Source organism: Dioscorea cayenensis, chromosome 20 (assembly GCF_009730915.1).
Source record: "Dioscorea cayenensis subsp. rotundata cultivar TDr96_F1 chromosome 20, TDr96_F1_v2_PseudoChromosome.rev07_lg8_w22 25.fasta, whole genome shotgun sequence".
NCBI classification, from domain to species: Eukaryota; Viridiplantae; Streptophyta; class Magnoliopsida; order Dioscoreales; family Dioscoreaceae; genus Dioscorea; species Dioscorea cayenensis.
In genome coordinates, this window is record NC_052490.1 from 24897659 (window position 1) to 24905095 (window position 7437).

Below are 7437 nucleotides of genomic sequence, written 5' to 3' on the forward strand. Positions count from 1 at the left end.
ATATTCATCAACAATCTCATCAGTAGTGTCTAGAAAATACAAAGTATTATCAAAATCAAAAGAATACCGCATGGCTTCAGCAAGGCAGTATGTGAGCTTGTTATCTCCAACTCTCAAAGTTAGCTCCCCGCCATCCATGTCAATCAATGCCTTGGAAGTCCGCAAGAATGGCGTCCCAAGTATTAAGGGTACATCCTCATCCTCATCGACGTCTAGCACCACAAAATCTACAAGAAATATGTACTTGTCCACCTTGACAAGCACATCTTCGATGATACCCCTCGGATGTCTCACCGTTCTGTCTGCCATTTGCAAAGTCATCCGAGTAGGCCTAGGCTCGCCCAAGCCTAGATTCTGAAAGAAGGTGTATGGCATGACGTTGATACTGGCCCTGAGTCTGCCAATAACATTTCTTCACTTAAATTGCCAATGTTGTACGGAATGATGAAGCTTTTCAGGTCTTTCCTCTTGTTCGGCATGTTCTTTTGAGAAACCGTCAAGCAAGAAACACCTAAGATCACTGAAGCACTGTCCTCTAATTTCCTATTGTTAGTCAACAAGTCCTTCAAGAATTTTGCATACTTAGGCATTTAAGATAATGCCTCAACAAAAGGAATGTTGATGTGGAGTTGCTTGAAGAAACTCAGGAACTTGTTATACTGTTCATCCCCTTGGTCATTCTTCAATCTAGAGGGATAAAGGATTCTTGGCTTGAAAGGTGGGGTTGCCACCTTCTTCTCTTTGCTTGCTCCTTCTTCAACCTCTATGACCTCTGGAGAATGTTCATTAGACTTCTCACTCGGAAACCTACCTTCAACATCATGACCGCTTCTCAAAGTAATCGCCTTCACATGCTCTTTAGGATTAGTCTCCGTATTGCTTGGCAAGCTTCCTTGTGATCTCTCCGATAGAGACTTCGCAATTTGCCCCACTTGATTCTCAAGGTTGTGCAAAGAAGCGGTGTGGTTGCGAATTGTAGCCTCAACTAATTGAAACCTTATATCCAATGATTGCACAAATCTAGTTAAGGCCTTCTCCAAATCAGTCATTCGGGTCTCCAAACCGGAAACTTGGTTCTCAATGTTTGGGGCGTGTTGTTGTTGGAAACCCGGTGGCCCCATGGCCTTTTGTGGAACTTGGTTACTCCACGAGAAATTGGGATGATTTTTCCAACCCGGATTGTAGGTGTTGCTATATGGATTCCCTTGATTCCTCATCGCATTACCCACAAAATCAACATTCTCAACCGAAGATGCATCACCAATAGAGATCGGGCAATCAGAGGGAGCATGTCCTCCACCACACCCGATGCAAGTAGTCACGGTCGTAATTCTATTTGAAGTTAGAATGTCTAACTTCTTACTCATTGATTCCACTAGAGCGGCCAATGAAGTTACTGCATCTATCTCATGTAGCCCGGCCACCTTCTTTTTCTCCTTAGCATTCTATTGGTAGCTATTTAACCCCATTTCTTCAATTAGTTGACGGGCCTCACCGGTGGTCTTGCTACCTAAGTTACCTCCTACTGCCGCATCCAAGAGTTGTCTTGTGCTCCGATTCAACCCATTGTAAAAGGTTTGAATAATCATCGACTCTGGAAATCTGTGTTGCGGGCACTTTCTCATGAGCTCCTTAAACCTTTCCCATGTCTCAAATAGAGACTCCAATTCTGATTGTACAATGGATGAGATCTCATTCCTAAGCTTTACAGATTTCTCGGGGGGGAAATAATGGGCAAGAAAAGCTAATACCATCTACTCCTATATGGCAATTGATGCTCTAGGTAATAAGTGTAGCCACTGCTTCGCTATCTCCTTTAAGGAAAATCTGAAGGCTCTCAACTTGATGGATTATCCATCATCTCATTTATCTTAAGCATATCACACACCTCGAGAAAGTTTTCTATATGACTGTTTGGATCCTCATAGGCCAAAGGATTGAACTGTGTGGATTGCTGCAACATGTCGATGAATACCGGCTTCAGCTCGATGTTCTGAGCTATAATCGAGGGACGCACAATATCCGATTGTGTCCCCAATACTTAAGATCTGGGATAATTGAACAATGTCCTCTGTTGCTCATTTTGTTCCGCCATATTATCCGATCCTTCAACTTCGAAATCAGCTAGATTAGACTGTTCTTGCACAGGTTCTTTCCCTTTTCTTCTAAGTGTACATTCTAACTTGGAATCTCCTTCAATCAATATTGAGGGGTTCCCATGTGTTATGAACCTGGAGTTCCACAAAAAGAAAAAAACATATCAGAACGATGATAAAAAAAAGATGTGAAATAGAATGAATAAATGAATAGCTAAGAACAAAGTACAAAGTATCTCTAAATGCCTATTCCCCGGCAACGACGCCAAAAACGTGACAACGCCCCTTGCGTATGTCCCGCAATTGCACAGGTTTGTCGAAGTAATAAAATCCCAGGTGAGTGGGTATCGTATCCACAAGGAGTAGGGATTAAAAATACTTAAATTGTTTCTTAACTAAGCGAAATATGAATAGTGATTTGTGTGACAAGAAGTAATGCAAATAAAAGTAATAGAGACAAGAGAGAGAGCACAAGTAAAGGAGAGGTAAGGTAATCGATATAAATGGGGTACTCGGATACTGATTCGCCTAGAACAATCGTTTCAACAGCAAAAACACTGTATTACACTTCCTAACTAATGCTTTAATGAGTCGTGGAGATCCTTTAATTCATGGTCCCAAATCTACGGTCAACCATGCCTAACCCTATACATGTCCCGGAGGAGAAATTAAACAATCTCTCAACCTCATACTCGTATAGAATTGCAATGAGTTCTACAGATTCCAAGTGATAAATCCTCTTTCTATATGTAGATCTAACCCTTTGGTCCAGGCGGAAGGTCCCTAACCACAATTAAGCCCTAAATGATAAAATCACTTCAACGATTCACTCCATTTCAATCGCATCTAAGCCCCAACAAAAGGTCATCCCTTAGCCCATTCACTCTACTATAACCGCAAAGAACTCGAGGAGTTGGAGGTAGAATAAATCACACCAGAGGGGAAAGGGGATGCTCCGCTACTTCTCGACTCACCCTCTGAACCCTCTCTAATCTAGCTTTGTCTAACTCTCATGATGTTTCACTCACTCACAAGGGTTACCAATGAGAACTCTCAATCCTAGTGCCACTCTAAGGGAGTATTCATACAATCAATGCATTCAAAATAGGAACTCAATAAAAACATCAATTAATGAAAGCATAATAACAAGGTTCAATGAAATAAATACATCCTAGAGTTCACAGTCCAAGTACCTACTAGGGGTTTAGCTCTCCATGGAGCTAATTACAATTAATGACATCGAATATAAAAGCAATGAATCTATAGAAAACCGCCTTGATAGTAATGACGATGATCCTGTGGAGAGTCTTCTACTCGTTCAAAGGTCCCTTTGTCTTGCCTATTATACACCTTGCCGGATCGGTGCCGACAAAAGCTCTACCACTAACTTTCTTCCAAATGGAGCCCGATGTCAGGGTCATAGAATCTCTCCCAATCCCTAGCTGATACCTCTCAAAACCCTAACCGCAGATCTCTCTCAAGTTGGGGAAAAGATGGAGAAAAGAATGCTGAAATCGGGGATGAAATCGGCTTTTAAAGGGCTGGAATCGGGAATCCACACACCCTTATAAATATTTCACACAGCCCATATGGAATTTCCACACGCCTGTGTGGCTTCTCTGAACGACTCTTTCTTTGGCCGGCTGTGAACATTACACTCTATGAGTATTTTTTCTACAATGTTGCTACATTTCTCTGCTTTAGTACCGGTCCGAAACACTCCCAAAACCATGCTTTCATAGATGTAATGTAAACGGGCACATGTTTACGTCGTAGATCGCTTTGCTTCTTTAATAACGGATATGTTGGTGGAAATCTTGCTATACATGCACAAGCCAGAATGCTTGAATGTGACTGCCCTTGTGCCCCTCCAAATCGTTGTGATAACTTGAATAAGAGGAGGTTGGCACACATGCCCGCATTTTCAAGCCCGACTTATGTCTTCGCGTTTGAACCTTCTCAAGATTTCCTCTAAATGGTGCATTTACGATCCATATTGGCTTCTTTCTCTAATACTCGGCCTCACAACCCTATTTACATGAAAGTAACATTAACACACACATATTAGAGTTAAAACCCGATAAAAGTAATGCTCATCATAAGGAAAGAACACTTCGTATTCTTATCATATAATTACTTATCAACTTCAAACTTCAAATCTTCTCTTAACTCCACTAGTGGTGCTTCAAGACAATGAGAAGGTTCGGGGATGTACTTCTTCAACATGGAGACATGGAACACATTATGAATCTTCTCCAACTCAGGCGGTAACTCTAATCGATATGCTACCGATCCAATCCTCTCTAGGATCAAAAATGGACCTATATACTAGGGATCCAACTTTCACCTACCTCAAAACCGAATTACCCCTTTCCATGGAGAGATTTTCAAGAATACTCTATCCCCAACCTGAAACTCCAAGAATCTTCTACGGTTGTCAGCATAGCTCTTTTACCTATCTTGAGCTTCTTTCAATCTATCTTTAATCACTTTCACTTTCTTAATCATTCGATCAATCAATTCCACACTTTGAATCTTCCTTTCTTCCAATTCATCCCAACTAAGAGGAGTCCAACACTTCCTTCCATACAAAGCTTCATATGGAGCCATAGCAATGCTTGTTTGAAAGCTATTGTTATAGGCGAACTTCACCAATGCTAGGTGTTGATCCCAACTCCCTTGGAAATCTATAACACAAGCTCTTTATATGTCCTCAAGGGTCTGAATGGTCCTTTTAGACTGACCATCCATTTGAGAATGATAAGCAGTGCTAAACTTCAAAGTTGTAACTAGAGCCTCTAAAAACCTTGGCCAAAAATGAGAAGTGAATCTGGGGCCTCGATATGAAACTATAAACAGTGGCACACCATGCAACTTCACTATTTAATCAATGTATAACTTTGCCAATTTCTCCAAAGAGTACTTAGTATGCACTACTAGAAAATGTGCTGACTTTATCAATCTATCCACTATCACCCACACTGCATCAAAACCTTAAGGAGTTCGTGGTAAACCAACCACAAAATACATCTTTATATGCTCCCACTTCCATCTTGGATTGGAAGAGGTTGCAACAATCCTGAAGGTCTCTGGTGCTCCGCCTTGACTTCTTGACACACTAGGCACTTAGCCACAAACTCTACTACCTCTCTCTTCATTCCTAGCTACTAATAATTCTCATTAATTGTTCTGTACATATTGGTACTTCTTGGATGAACTTCTTCCAACATAGCTTTCCTTACCTCTGAATCTATGTGAACACAAACACATCCTCAAAACTCTAGGAGCCCATCTTCTCTTATCTTCAACTCACTAGTCTCTCCTGCTTGTAACTTTTGTATTTCTTGCACCAATTCTTCATTATTACCTTGATGTTCCTTAATGTGCTCCAACATTGAAAGTATCACTATAAAACTGGCCACTAACGCTCCAATATCTTTATTATCAAGTTCTAATCTCAAATTCCTCATTGCTAAAAGTAGTTGCACATAGGACACCCTCAAAGGAGATACTAAAGTAGACTTCCCACTCAAAGCATCAGCTACCACATTGGCTTTTCCTGGATGATAGTCTATGATCAAATCATAATCCTTTATTAATTCCAACCATCGTAGTTGCCTCAAATTCAATTCTTTTTTAGTGAATAGATACTTCAAGATTTTGTGGTATGTAAAAACCCGACACCTTTCTCCAAAAAGATAATGCCTCCAAATCTTCAAAGCAAAAACCACCGCAGCCAACTTCAAATCGTGGGTGTGGTAATTCAACTTATGCTTCTTCAACTGCCTAGAATCATTGGCCACTACCTTCCCTTCTTGCATCAAAACACAACCTAAACCTTGCCGAGAAGCATCACTAAAGACTACAAACTCTTTCCAATTTTCTAGCAAAGTAAGTACTAGGGCTGAAGTCAAGCAATCCTTTAATGTCTGAAAGCTCTTTTCACACTCATCGTTCCAAGAGAACTTCACTTCCTTGCGAGTTAACTTCGACAATGGCAAGGTAATTAAAGAAAACCCTTCCACAAATTGCCTATAATAACTAGCAAGTCCAAGAAAACTTTGAACTTTTGTGACATTCATCAATCTTTCCCTATTAACAATGGCTTCCACCTTCTTTAGATCCACAAGATCCCTTCTCCTAACACCACATACCCAAGAAATCCTACTTCATAGAGAAAAAACTCACACTTGGAAAGCTTAGCAAACAACTCCTCCTCTAGAGGGTTTCCAGAACAACTCTCGAATGTTGAGCATGCTCCTCATTTGAAGATGAACAGATTAAAATGTCATCGATGAACACAATGACAAACTTTTCCAAATAAGGCATGAACACCCTATTCATCAAATAAATAAAAGTTACAGGAGCATTAGTCATACCAAATGGCATCACCAAAAACTCATAATGGCCATAACGGGCCCGAAAAGCTATCTTTCGACATTCTCTAACTTAATCTTCAATTGATGATACCCAGATCGTAAGTCAATCTTAGAGAATACATTTGCTCCCTTTAACTGATCAAGCAGATCATCGATTTTGTCGGCAATGTGTACTTATTCTTGATTGTCAATCGATTCAATTGCCGATAGTCAATGCATAACATAAATGTTCCAACCTTTTTCTTTACAAAGATAACTGGTGCTCCCCAAGGTGATACACTTGGTCGTATAAAACCTTTGTCTACCAAATCTTGCAACTGAGTCTTCAATTCTCTTAGCCCCTCTTGGTGCAATCTGGTAGGGTGGTATAGAAATAGGAGCCATACGAGGGTAGTAAATCTATAGTAAACTCCATCTCTACATGCGGTGGTAAACGTGATAGTTCTTCAGGGAAAACATCTGGAAACTCCCTCACCACTGGCATCTCTTCTAAATCTGGCTCCTTAACTCTTGTGTCCACCACATGAGCTAAAAAAACATAGGGCAACCTTTGCTCACTAGCCTTCTAGCTTCCAAGAATGAAATCAAACATGAAGACAAAGTTCTTCTCTCACCCTTTAACACCACTTTGTAGGTCACGAGGGGCCCACAACAAGTCACTTCCTTCTTGAAACAATCAATGGAAGCATGATGCCTATCCAATAAATCCATATGAAGGATGTATCAAAATTCTTAATCTCCAAAGGAATCAAGTCTGCCTTCAACACCACTCCACTAAATATCACAGGGCATTCCCTAAACACCAAACTCCTGACTACCTCCTCACCAAGAGGGGGTTTTATTAATAACTCACATCCTAAGGGGAAAGGGGTATTATCGGCATGACATGCAAATGCAGTGATAACAAAAGAACACTCTGACCCATAATCAATCAATGCACAAGCATCATGCTAAAAAATGGA

General features: G+C 40.6%; 1 non-coding gene across 1 annotated transcript; it reads left to right on the forward strand.

Moving 5' to 3' along the window:
* The first annotated feature begins 1599 nt into the window (after positions 1-1599).
* On the forward strand, positions 1600-1706 carry LOC120252061. The gene has a single exon (XR_005533612.1). It is a non-coding gene; the product is annotated as a small nucleolar RNA R71 (small nucleolar RNA).
* Positions 1707-7437: the final 5731 nt, after the last annotated feature.